Source organism: Uranotaenia lowii, chromosome 2, assembly GCF_029784155.1.
Source record: "Uranotaenia lowii strain MFRU-FL chromosome 2, ASM2978415v1, whole genome shotgun sequence".
NCBI classification, from domain to species: domain Eukaryota; kingdom Metazoa; phylum Arthropoda; class Insecta; order Diptera; family Culicidae; genus Uranotaenia; species Uranotaenia lowii.
This window is the reverse complement of record NC_073692.1, coordinates 382,927,183-382,941,701: the sequence shown is the minus strand read 5'-3', so window position 1 is coordinate 382,941,701 and position 14,519 is coordinate 382,927,183.

The following is a 14,519-nucleotide window of genomic DNA, read 5'->3' as shown; positions in this document are numbered from 1 at the left end:
CAGACGTGATGAAGCTCTCCGCAAATCGAGCGCAATCTTACACCGTCAAAGGTTAACTGAGCAATAAGTGTATTTGAGCCGTTGAAGATGTGATTATACCAATTTCAATATAAGCAAGCAAAACAAAAGATAGCACCTGCCTTGGTAGAGATATTCGTCACCAGTATGACACTTTGTCATATTCCTACACAGTGGAGAAAGCTGCGCGTGATCTATATCCCAAAGTGAAAAAATAAAACTCGACCTAAGGAACTTAGACCTACCAGTCTAACAGCCGTTATTCTGAAGAAATTGGAGAAGATACTTGACGAGCACATTAAATCTCAGTATCTTTGCTTAAGTAGGGGAGATGGGGGCATAATGGCCACCTTAAGGAAAACGCTTATTTAACCATAGAAAATAGCTATAATATGGAGGTTACATTATTGTTTCGTGTTCAGACACTTGAAAAGCCTATTCCCTAACGGGCTGAAACGCGGAAAACTAAATGAAAACGTTAAAAAAGGCATTTTAAAAAATTTTGCCAAAAGCTGAAAACCAGCCACTGTAGAGGCATAATGAGAACCCCCCCTGAGGCAGTATGGGCACCATTAATCAGGGCAAGATGTGCGTTTTCTGTCGGGAAATCTAGCAGCGAATTCAACTCGATGAAGTCAGGTGAGTCGTAGATTCATCAAACAAAGTAATAACAAAATAATCTAGGTCTGTTTGTAGAATACAAACAATTCACGCACGCTCATACATTATGTGCTTTGTTTGGAAGATGATGCTACTAGCCGTATAATGTAACAATAAAAAAATCGATCATGAATTGTAAATGGAAAAAAAACACCTCGAACAGAAATCGAACTCTAGTCTTTTGATTACCTCTCCGACACCTTACCAATAGGCCAAATTGTCGGATGAAAATTAGTCAAGGTGTGGCTCTATAAATCAATTTTAATTCGCTGCTAGATTCTACGGCAGAAAATGCTCGTTATGCCTTGATAATATGGTGCTCAATATGCCCCTAGTCAACAAATTTAAGTAAAAACGTGTTTTAAAATTGATAAAAGTAAAAAATCAAAAATTTTATGATGGTAAAAATTGAGAAACAATGTGTACATCATGTTGCAGTGCGTACATTACAGATCAAGGTGATTTTAAGATCATAAGAGCTTATTTCGTGATGCTCAAAAATTATAATATTATCGTTACTTGAGAACATGACCGTTTTTTTAAAATATCTCTGTAAAGATGATAAGGATATTCCTGTTTTTGTGAAATATTAATGCTATAGGAAGTACGAAACAAATCCTAATGAAAATTTATTTAAGAAAATACGTACTTTCGTTGAAAAGAGTAGTGCTTATTATGCCTCGGGTGCTCGTTATGCCCTCATCTCCCCTATGTTAACAATTTTCAGTTCCCCGTTGTTGTGGTCATTGATCGTGGATGATCTCCTAAACAAAATTGGATTCAAGGTTATAAGCTTTGCAGATGACTAAGTTATAAAAGTTCAAGAAAAATATGAGAACGTGTTGTCAAACAGAACGCAATCTGCACTTAACTACACACTATTCTGCAAAAGGGAAAAGGGAATGAACATACACCCTTTCAAAACTACTGTGATAGCACTCACTATGAAAACTCTAACATTTGATAGGGAACTATTAAACTTCGAATCACAAGTAAATATTTAGGAATTATACTTGACTCAAGGCTTTTGTGGAACCCACAGAAAGAGCATGTAATCTCTAAGGCTACAACAGCTCTATAGGAGTAGGGAAAAATGGGGGCTAAGGCCGAAAATTATCGACTGGATAGTTACATCTAAAGACCTAAAATCTCTTATGCTTCTTTAGTATGGTGGACCCAAACTGTGCAAACTACGGCCCGGAAGTCACTAGTGAAGCTTCAAAGAATATAGCTGGTGCAATGCGAAGCATACAAACGAGGCTCTAAATGCACTACTAAATATTCTGCCACTACATCCATTCATTGAGCTAGCAGAACCTTGAAACTCTCCGAAAACAAAACTCTCTAAGAGAAGGATTCTACAGGACTCGTAAAAATCCTGAAGATATTAGCTTAGCTTAGCTTGATTGACTACTCATATCCACCTTAAATCATTGAACTCGAAATGCTTCATTTACAGGTTTTTTTTTTACTAAAATAGATTCTAGAAGAACTTCGTATTTTTTTCATTTGATTTCAAACTATAGTTCCACGTTGCCAATGGTTGCTACTCCGTGATTAATCGAGGCCATCAAATTTGCACAAAGTCCAAAAGAATAGTGCTTGGGATTAGCAGCCATTCTCATTGTACAAAATTGATGGTTTCCCTTTTTCATATGATTAATAACGGCGCTGGCCACGTCCTAGTAGTCTTTGGGGAAAAGCGAAGGATTGTTAGTAAGATTCTCTTTAAGTTCAACTAGCAACCTCTCGCTCTTGCATAATCCAAAAAAAAAAAACTTTGAAATAGTCAGAACCAAAGACAAGCTAGTATCACCAACTTTGGAAACCGTCTATAGGGGAACATGCCCTATTATGCGTCACCTAAGCGAATCGCTGATTTTCTATGTATTTCACGTACACATTGTGTTAAAAATGGATGTAATCCTTGAAGAAAAGTGTTTTCTACAAATGCCTATGATTTTTATTACTCAAATTACTATAGTTGCTTCAAAAACCATATTCAAAGCCACAGAACGAAACTGTGTTGCAAATACGCGCTGCTGTGTATTCAATACGCGCCTAGCAGCCGAACACACCCGAGAGCAGCCGAAGACCGAAAACACACCTATACTTACAGACACTTTGATTGAAAAGAAAATCAAAATGGACTTATCAAAATAAAAAAAAATGAAAAGTAGATTTTTTGTGCTGAATTAACGCTCAAAATATGGTTTTAAACTTTTTGTTCATTTTCAATGAAAATTGGCCTTTTTGAAAAATTAGATGTAGATAAAATTAAACATTTATTACGATTTATACTTTAGAAGGTAAAACGAAGTTTTTCGGATCAGCTAGTGTATTTTAAAAATTGAACAGTCAAACTCAAAGTTATTAAAATTTGTTCTGCTTTATCTACGACCTACAGCTTTGAAAATAATAAATTATCTTTTCTTTTATATGCCGAGTAATAAAACAAAAGATTTGTTAGAAACAAATAGAAAAAATGGCAGAAATAAAACATCCATACACATTTCTTCAATGGATCATGGAACCAATATATTTTATCTCTAGCACTAAACTTTTTAAGTGATCATAATTATTAAAATAAAATTTTGAAGATCTTTTCACATAATCCACAGTAGCTGAAATCTCCAGCCGTACGAGAAAAAAAAATCGTAAATTCAAGTTTATCCAAAATATATTTGCATAAATACATTCTAGAGATTTCTGTGAAAACACCAGAACCTACGGCTTTAAAATTAGTCTCGTCCACAAGTTTTTGTAAAATATACCAATAAAAATTTTCCCATGAAATAATTTAATCTGCTCCCGATAAACAGTTTGAAAACTTCTTTTCAATCATAAACCAGTAGCAATAATAATAGTTAAAATGCTGAATCAATAAGTTTAGGGAAAAATAACAAAGAAAAACACTTAGCTTATTATCAACCGGATCCTTCTCGAAGTTCCACTCTACAAGTAAAGCTCCATCACTCGAAAAACATTGTTTTCACGTAGAAAACTAATCGATCGAATCAATTCACGTTTTTTTTCACTTCACTTGAGATTATTCCAACATAAAATCAGAATTGTATCATATTTTTCGAATTTATTTTTGAAATATTTTCTCCGGAAGAAAATTTTCGACCGACAGAAAAACGACACAATTGTACACAGAAAAAACAAACGCGACCGCACTCAACCAAGGCCTACTCCTTTTTTTTCGACTCGTAAAAATCCTGAAGATATTTAAAACAAACTCACTTATTGTAATGAACGATGACTGGAAGGAGCCCGTTCATTTTAAATCGTGCTGAGGCATAATGGGACACCCTATATCATCGGAAGATGTCAACCTGGATTCCGTTTATGATCCATTCATGAATAGATTTCTCGCTAACAAGAAGGGGAAAGGTTTCCTAAATGGGCCTATCGGGTTAAATGACCCTACGGCTGTTTTATGAAATGGCTGCCTAGACAGCTTATCTGACCAGTGAATTTTGAGGGTGATACGCTTAGAACATAGGGCAAGAAAGAATTTTATGAATTTGCCAACTTAAAAAAATTTAAAAAATCATACAAGGTTTTGATACATTTTGATGTAGTATTTCGACTTTTGAAAATTATAAGTAAAGAAGCTCAAAACAAAAACTAGGATTGTTTTTGTTTCTAACTCAAATGAACTTTTGAAATTAAACATATTTCAGCTTTTGTGGAGGTTTAATAATGATTATATAATGAAATAATAGAGTGTTTTTGTATGCCCCCATCATGTTTGTAAAATGCCTCCATCCTAAAATAACAGGTTAAATAGAAAAAATAAAGTATTCTTATCATTAAACCTTCAAATCTAAGCTCTGAATAACATTTTAGGAGAGAATTGAAGATCTAAAAACAGATTTGATAAAGTTTTCCATGGATGAAATGCCTCCATAGTATGGCAACCCTAACTTTTGTTTTATTCCATAAAATTATAATATACATGGATTTTTATAAAATTTCAGCTTTGTCGTACGGAAATTATTACGTTCTAGCAGTTTCAATAAAATTTTACGGAAATATTGCCCAAAAAACAAAAATTTTGTTCAAAACATAAATAGGCGCATTTAGCCCGCACGGTTCGAGGTTCGGCATTTTAGACAACACTTATAATAAAATCATTTTCTTGGAAACAGAAGAAAATTTTAACATAAAAATTATTCCAATGTATAGAAAACAGATGCCTGCACACGTGTATATAGTATTTGTACGCATATTCGATGTGATATTTGATTAAATCAGTGTTTTGCTTAATAGGCGCATATAGCCCGCTCCTCCCCAACATAATGTTTTTCTACTGCAGAATGCGCCATGCTTCTAAGAGAAGTAACTTTTCACTGAGCATGAAAGAAACCGAAAACAGTTTGAAGGTTTAAGACTTAATATTCAACATGATTTTATGAACATCTTTACAATCTTATACTGTATTTGTTTTCTCCACTCGTGGAGTGTTCCACCGTACCCGATAAAAACAAACACAAATCCTCGCCAGTGTATTGCTACCTCGCTCACTCACACGCTCTCTCGCAACACTGGCAAAATTATCGGTGGGCCACCGTCCGTAAGCAGAACTCCGACAGGTCAAAACCAGTGCAACACCGTCCGAATAAACAAACAGTTTGACAGCAGCTAGTGGTGCACCAGTGCAACACTAGTGCAACACTCGGCATAAACAAATACGGTATTAATTTCCGTTTGATCAGGAACGTTCAGAGAAGTAGATATAAATTGTATCAACAACCTGTTGCCATTGTCCCAGCACAATTGTTTGCATCCGGAAGGACGACAAAGAGATACGAACAAAAAACCCCGAGCCCTACAAAGCGTAACGATTCGTCCTTCGGCGGCTCCACAAAGAAGCGAAACAATAGACGTGTGGGTAGGTACAAATATGGAACCCCATTATTTCTCGTTACTCGGTCGTGTGTGAACCCGAACCCGAGTCCTTTTTTTTCCTGGGGAGCTATGTAGCTGATTATTTATTTAAACATCGGGACACGTAACAAGTAGTTAATTTTTATTACACACGAAAGCCGAGTCGAGTGGCTTTCGGATCGTCGAAAGAAAAGCGAAAGGTGTTTTGCTTCGAATAAAAGTGTGTGTGGGTTGGCGTTCCAGGCTCAGGTCAGTGTGTATTGCAAATGGTGGGTTTCACTTGCGGAAAACAGACAGTAAATAGTAAAATTGACAGCTGAGAGATATATGTGTGTGATGTTGAATAATTTAACACCCTTGGCCTATATTCAAAATGAAAATAGGTTTTCCATTATTTGTAGTTTTTAAATCGAAAACTGATCTCAACTTTAGTTATTGAATTTTAGAATTTCGAAAAAAATAAATTTAATTGTGTGGTATTTAGAAAATACCTTTTAAATTGTAGATTAATCGACTGAATGCCTTTGTTTTGCAACAAAAAGCTGGTGTCTTATTTGTATGCTATTTTTACCTTTTTGGCTGACCAAGCCTGTCCAAACAAAATACAAAAAAAAAAGAAAGAAAAATACCCGTATCTACAAACGACATTCCGGGAAAGGCGAAAAATCAACAATCATTTGCAGAACAAATAGTACCATTTGCGACACACGACTGCGGCGCGTAGCTTCTAGCAACATCGAGAGCAGAAACGAAAATCATCCTTCCCATTAGTAGCACGGTAGATTGGTAACATTATCCTCGTCACATTCATGGATCAACCACCACACTGGCAGTCGTCGTCCACCCACGCTTTTCCGCATTGCTCCTGGCCTCGAGGGCCACGACCACATTCGTTTTACGCGACTCGATGATACCAAACCAAGACAAAAACGACGACGATGCCGCCGGAAGTGATCCTCCCACTGACTGTCAGGCAGCCATTCATTGCATTTCATTGCGAGAGCTCTGTGTGTGTCCCAACCACCCACATCTACACCTGTCATGAATGTTGCTGTTGGTTTCATTTGGTCAGCAGTGGATAAAAGCTGGAAGCCCTGGAGGAGGATAAGTTCGATTTTGCCATTCCTTGACAGATGGACAACGAAAGGACGAATTGATGGTTGTAACTTGTAACTATGAAGCTAATGTCCTGGGGGCCCTCAGGAGGAGTCATTCGTTGTCCGGTGTTGTAGTTCGCATCGAGTACTTAAGGACAGTTTTATTTTTGGATTCGCTTATAGTGAACCTTATCAGCATGTAGCTCTTTCGAGGTTTGATCTAAGAGCAAGAATTTTACAAATTTGCATACATCGACTAATAAATAAAATTATAAAATCTTTAAATTTCCTATCGACTGGTCCAGTAATGTTGAAAAAGTTTCTCGGCGAAATCAGTCTCAAAAAATCATAAAACGATGTTTATTTACTACACCCGACGTTTCGGCATGTTTATTTTGCCTTTATCAAGGAATCTGGCGAGTTGGAAAAGTTTACAAATTTTTTAAATTAATTATTGTATCAGCTTATCTTATTCCTTACTTCTAACTGTTTTGATGTTATGAGGACAATACAAAATAAATATTATATAATTAAATAACATAGAAGCTTGCACGCAACTTAAAAGCTCATTCAATATTCTATGTTTTCACACCACAGACAACGAGACGACTTTTTCTTCAAGACAGTTTCATAGATTCGAAAAACTTTCTGGACAATTATAACGAAAAATTACTGTAAGAATAATTAAAAGTTTTTAACATACACATAGTTTTATGTTATATCATTTTTTACTCTTTTGATCTGTATTGTCCTCAACATTTAATTATAAAATATATATTTTGTATTGTCCTAATAACATCAAAACAGTTAGAAGTAAGGAATAAGATTATCCAATACAATAATCAATTAAAAATTTATGTAAACTTTTTTCAACTCTCCAGATTCCTTGATAAAGGCAAAATAGACATGCCGATACGTCGGCGGATGTAGTAAATAAACATCGTTTTATGATTTTTTGAGACTGAAATCGCCGAGAATTATAAAATCTATGAGAAAAAAGTTTATTTTGGAAGATTGTTAAGCGGGTCTTCTCCTACAATTATATTTTATTGAACTACAATTCGATATCCTTTGATACAACTTCAATGTACGGATACATAACTTTTCATGCAAAAAATGTTTATAAAACGATGATTTGCGTATTTTGTATACCAGAGAGTTAAAAAATATCGATTTATGAACTCAATGAAAAAATCTCTCGTTAAAAATGTCATTGATTAAATAAAAATAGCACAGTTGTTGTTGAATAGCAGAAAATTTAGAGCAATTTGTGAAGAAATTGAATGACTTCATTTTGTTTTTCAAAAAATCAAACTTCAAATCCTTCTTTTATCACTTGGAATTGATATTCCACAAGAGGAAATAATAAAAAATAATGCAAAAAACTAATAAATTTGAATAAATTGAATAATACTTTTTATGCATGAAAATTGAAAACAATCCACATTGACCAAAATCGAAAAAAAAAATCACGAATGCGAAAGATATAAACAATGCCGTCTTCCGCGATTTGTTTTTTTGCTCTTGAAATTGTTTGAACCCTCTTAAAATTTATCGAATTTTCCATGAAATTCTTTAAATTTCATTTGTTCCCCCCTTCGGGGTTTTTCGAAAATATCAAAGGGTAACGAAAGAAGAATTTGATATTTGTTCCAACTTTATGTTTTTCTTAATAGTGATTCGGAAATATAATTTTGTTTATCAATTCTGTAATTCATTTTACATTGTAAATTGTTGCGCAGAATTTTACTTCTAAATCTAAATTTAATTCTGAAATAAAGTTCTGAAATATGATTCTGAGCTCTTGAGCCTTTGGGAACTCTAGTTTTCTAGGTTTGCTCTTGAATTTCAAACTCTCACTCTAGATTTTTTTAAATTTTTTTTAATCTGGAACGAATTAAATAAAATTTAAAACCTCGAAAAGAATTCGAATCAATACAAATTGTTTACAAATAATGTATGAATCAAGTGTTATATTCCTCAAAAAACACATTATTCCTAATTTTTTTTGAATGATTTTTGAGAAATAACACACAGGAAATGCATTTTGTGCCTAAGCTTCAAGAAAATTCGGGATCCTGAATTCAAAACTTTTGGCAGATTTTGTTTATCACCTCTAGTTTTGGTGATATGGTGTGTAGAAATTTTAGAATTGGTTTGCTACACTTTTTCAAAATTTTCTCACTTTCTCATCAAAATTCAGGCCTGAGTATTGAATTATGAATTAAATCAAACCCATTTCGCACGTTCTGATTCCACAATTCCCATAACAAAAGTGTATTTATCGTAAAATTTTTCGAATTTTAGATTCTGTATCCAGTTCAGTATTGTTGATTTTCAGTTCGAATTATCATAAGAAATTAGAAATGAAAAGCTGCTTCGAAATCCTGGTTCAAATTTGGTTTTACATTTCATATCAAATTTGAAACATGTTTTTCGGAATGGTATGGATTTTCAATATGTTGATAATAGTTTTCCAAATATGAAAAAAAGAGAAATTTTGTTTGATATTCAAATTCTAAATTCTTGAACATAGCTTTTAAACAAAATTAAAAAATTTATTGCTTCAAAATGGTAATAAAAAAATTTAAAAGTAAGATTCAGATCTTCGTAAATTCATATTTGAACTCTAATTTACAATGCAGATTAAAAATAAATAATTTAAATAGTGAATTTAGATAAAACCTGAACTAAAGAATTAAAATAATAGATTCCTAAATAACGGCTCTATAACTTGGCTCATAATATTCTAATCTGGAATGAGATTCGGATATCCTATTTCTTGTTCGTTTCAGAAATCAAATGGATTTTCGGATACAAATTGAAAGCGCAATTTTTGAATTCAGGTTCAGAACTCACATTCAGAATGCAGGTTCAAAATTCAGAAAAAGATTTATCTTATAAATGAATTTTACAATCTACATAAATTGTTGAAAAATGCAAGAGATCATGAACAAATATCGTTTTTTCACTTGCCAACAGTGTGCTACACTTCGAAGTTTAACTCGAATTGACTGAATTCAATTGTTAAACTTCATTGAAAAAATTGAGCACAACGTTTGCCGTCACTTAAAAGTGCTTGAAGTGTAAAACTTAGTTCAGGGGTTTTTGAGAAACTGAATGCCGAATATCGGTGTTTCTCGTCAAAGATCTTTGCGGTCCTTAATGTGTTAAGATTGTGTCAATTCAATTTCCAGATTTCCAAATTTATACAAAATAAGTTTGCAAACACAATTCAGCTGTAAATCACAAATAAAAGTCAGAATTTGAGTTTTCTGTTTTATCCTCAAACCTAAATTTAAATAAAAATCATCTAAAGGATTTTCATTATGGAATGGATTCTTCATGAAAGGACAATCTTCACCTAGAAATTCTGCAAAAAAAAATCTATATTTTTCCAGTGTTTTGTTCGAAAATATTAACACATAAAGGACATCAAAATTGATCATTTTATGTTTCAGAAACCAATGAACAAAATGCTGTGTTGTGTTACATTTTGTAGAAAGAGGTTTCGTTATTAGATTCATAACATTTGAATTATGCTAGCATACAAGGGCAAGCTAAAAAAAACGAAATATCTCGTGTTTGGTCCGCAATGTATTGCAGTCTCTTTAAAGCCAAATTTCATACTAAAATCATTGATTTGGTTCAAGTTTGCATCAAGAAAATTTGATCCGAAAATCTGATGATAAACTTTCTTTTTTGAAAATTTGATTTATTTTTTTCAAAGGTTGAAATATTTAAATTTGAAGAATATTTTGGAAGATTGGGCTTGTTCGATTTGAGTATTGAATAAGTTTTTTTTAGAAATGAAAGACTCTCCTAAAAAAAGCTTATTTCATGCCGAAATCAACTAAGTTTTATCTAGCAGACTCTTGAACAAATTCAAAGATTTTAATCATCGATGAGAACCAATTTAGCTCACTTTTTAGGTTTAGAACAAATTTTCTAAAGTTACAATTTAATACGAAAACTTTTATGTACTTCAAAATGAATAACCATACAGTTAAACCACCCCCCCCCCTCCCCATTAGTGGGTTCTTCCTACGGCCCTGGGTTCTTGAGTTAAAATTTTTGTTATCAAAATATTTGTGATGTTCAACAGTTTTGCAAAAAAAATGCATAAAATATGCATGCAAATATGCATGCATAAAATGCATAAAAAATTGTTCTTAATTGGCCTTTATATTCTTTACACCTCTGAAAATGTCAATTTTGTTTTCTTGGGAATTAGAAAACATGTAAACTAAGCATTTAATTTAAAAAAAAACAAACAAAGCAAAATAACCCCACTTTTATGAGTCGCAGAAAAAAAGATTATTTTGATTGATTTAGAAATGCCGAATTCAAACATTTAATTTTCTCAGCAATCGAATTCATTAGATCTGTATCGTTTCTTAGATTCAAGGCTAACATTTGAAAAAAGGTTAATGATTAAATTTTGCACGAGCCATAGAACTGAAATCTTACAAAATTTCTGAATTTCGGACACCAAAATCTTTCAAAATCAGTTATTAAAAAATATGCACCAAAAATTCTGTTATCTTGTGTCGTTAATACAATTCTTTAGTTACATTTGAATTAAGTAACTTTTTTGTTAAATATAAAACTTGAATATAACTTTTAATTTCAATTACCATGGTGTTAATGATCTGGAAAATAGTACCTCTATGTCTTCGCTTATAAAAATATGAATGCCCTAAAATCATCAATATTTTTTTCGGCAATTTGTTTTTAATTATTCAACAGATAAATCAAGCATCAGTTTACTTTTTTTTTGGAGAAGCAATTGGCGTTGAAAACAAAATTTTGAAAAAAGGTGCGAAATAAGGATAGTACCTCTTTTGTTTTTTCTACAAAAATCAAGATTATATCTTAAAATTTACTATGTATAAGTGAAAAATGAAATTTCTATAAACTATTTGAATAGACAACTGCATTTGTTGAATTAAAAATGTCAATCCAACTGTCATCGTCGTCGCTTTGCGAAAACGTATATTTCTGTATATTGTTGACTTATGTATTTACGCATTAAGTGCTTCTTTTATTTAACTAGCTTAAAATTTTGTTTTTATATAATTAAACAAGCATCGGTGGGAAACCATAAGTTCATTAAAAAAATATGCTCATACGCTTATTATTCTAGTTTTGTCTTGCTCTTTAACATGGAAAAAGGAATTTTTCATGTTTTACCAACAAGTCACTCAAATGCAATCAATTTGCAAATCATCTCTTGTGAGGAATCATGTGCCGCACAAAGTGGGGCATCTATATTTTGGTATTTTATACACAATAATGAAATACATTTTTCAATCCTGTAAGCTTTTCTTAGGTTAAATGAAAAGTTATGAATAATATTCTGTAGATTTTATTCAATGTGATAGAGACAAACATAAATCTGTTATAGGGAATTTTTCCAAAATGCTCGCGAGCCTAGTTTTTGAAACTATTCGATCAAACAAAATGCTCTTTTTTATATCCTTATCTGAAATTGCTTCAAAGTAACTGAATGAATCATGATATTACAGTTTTGGGTCAGCTCACAAACTTAACATGTTATTTGGTCAACTTGATTTTTAAGGTCTACGATTCCAAATATTTTTCAAAATCCAAAATAAATCCTTTTTTTAAACAGTCAGAACTCGGAGAAAAAAATTTAATAAGTTAAAATAAAAAAATATATTTGAAAAAATCGCCTAACGATATGAAGGAAATAGCTTTAACAACTTTGACGGCGAACTGCGAAGCGATTTGACCTAGAGTCTTAAAAATATCAATGATTCCATTTAGTTTAAATCTTAAACAAAATTTGGTCAAAATTCTTGCTTTTTGCAGATTTGGAAAAAATTTACCAAAAGAAAAGCTCGCTTTCTCCGAAAAAATTTATCATTTAGTTAAAACCTTTATTTTCGAAATAATTGTTTAACTACAGTATTGCCAAAGAAGTGCACAAATTTATCCAGCATATTTTCGCCTATTTTCAAAAATTATCTCAAAGACAAGAGCTGACAGAAAATAAATAAATGAGAGGGCCCAAAAATTAGTAAAAATAAACTCTTAAATTCTTTGCACCTCGAAAAAATGTAAATTTTGTTGCCTTGTGTAATATGGAGGAAAAAGCGTATTTGAATCAAATAACGTCCCAATATCTTCCGCTTAATGAGCGAGTACTAATATTTTCCACTTAACGAGCGAGTACTGCATTTCGTAAAACTTTAGTGAACTCTTGAGCAAGGTAAAAATAAATTCTAAATTTCTGTGATTTTTGGTTGAAATTCAATGTTATCTGTAGTGCTTTAAAATACGAGGTAAAATAAAAGAAATGGGGTTGTATTTGCGTTCTTGAATGTCACTATGACACTATTTGAAATTTGGCGGCTTGTATCTTTATTCGGATGCATCCAAAAACAATTCTTCCTGGGCCTCCAATTAATTCATGGAGTCTTTAATTTTACATCATAACTCTTTGAATGACAGCTCCCTCAAAGTCCATACAATAAACTCCCTAATGAGATTTGAGTGTCGTTTAAAATCGCTATATCTATCTTGTATCTCTACCAATTTGTACAAAATTTTAATATTTAGAATCTTGTTGTGTTTATATGTTTTAATATGCTTTTAAAACCATGCTTCGGGGAAAAAACTATTTTCCAGTTACCAAATGCCCAAAAGAAAAAATTTCACTTAATTCCTTTAAAGTATGAAGGAGAAAAAAAATATTTGTTGCACATAAGGATATATATTTTTTTTAATTTTTTAAGAAGATGACCACAAAAAATGTTTAGAAAAGTGGTGTAAAAACCTTATTTTCAATCAAAAATGTTTCAGGTACATTAGAAAAATTTTGAAAAAATTTTTGGGAAGTTAACGTTATATTACACACTTTGGCATCTTTGAATTCTCATAAAAAGAAACACAGAATTTTTGACAAATTTTTGAATATAGCTGTATCTTGAACTTTTTATCAATTTGAAATTTCTCAGATTTTCTTACACCTAAACACCTTCTTAATTTAATTTTGGACAGAATTTTAAGTAGATTAACGAAAGATTTTTGTAATGAAATTATTTTCACCAGAAAAGCAATTTTATGCTGGTTCTAGTGGTGTTATAACATTAGTGCCAGAATATTTACAAAAAATATGATAAATATAATCCCAAAGTAAATCCAAAAAAATAACGCGAATTCCTGCTTGTTTTTCGGTTTCCACTTCTCCGACGGCATCGAAATTAGAAATCATTACAACGTGTTGACGAAAATAAAAATAAGTGAAAGCATCGTTTATTGTTAAAGTACTGAATTGGTACGACACGTCCATTGATTTAGTACTTTTTACCGTCCAATCCCACCCACTTTTAGAAGCTAACTAATGAAGATTTTGAAATTATATTTATCATATTTTTGTTAAGTATAGCAGCGCTTATGTAATTAGATCAATAGAACTAGCAGAAAATTGCCATTCTGATGAACATAATTTAAATGCGAAAAACTAGCGTTAAAATACTCAAAATCCTGTGCAGGTGCAGGTTCTAGAAAAATTTAAATTCGAAATTTTGTGAAAAATGCTTTCAGAATCCAAAAATACCGAATTGTGTCAAATTACGTCAACTATCCAACACTCTTCAAAAAAATTTCCACTGCGTTTGAAACATTTTTAACGGTTCAAGTTGACATTCCAAGAACTCTAACGGGTATAAAAATCTGGGGCGAATTAGGGTTAAGTATTACTCTTTTGGTTAATGCAAAAAAAAATATAAATTAAAAAATAATAACCAGTGGGTCTTGGGACCATTCAAATTTTATGTAACGTGTTTAGGGGGGAGAGAAGGAATAGCAGTTTGCTACAGT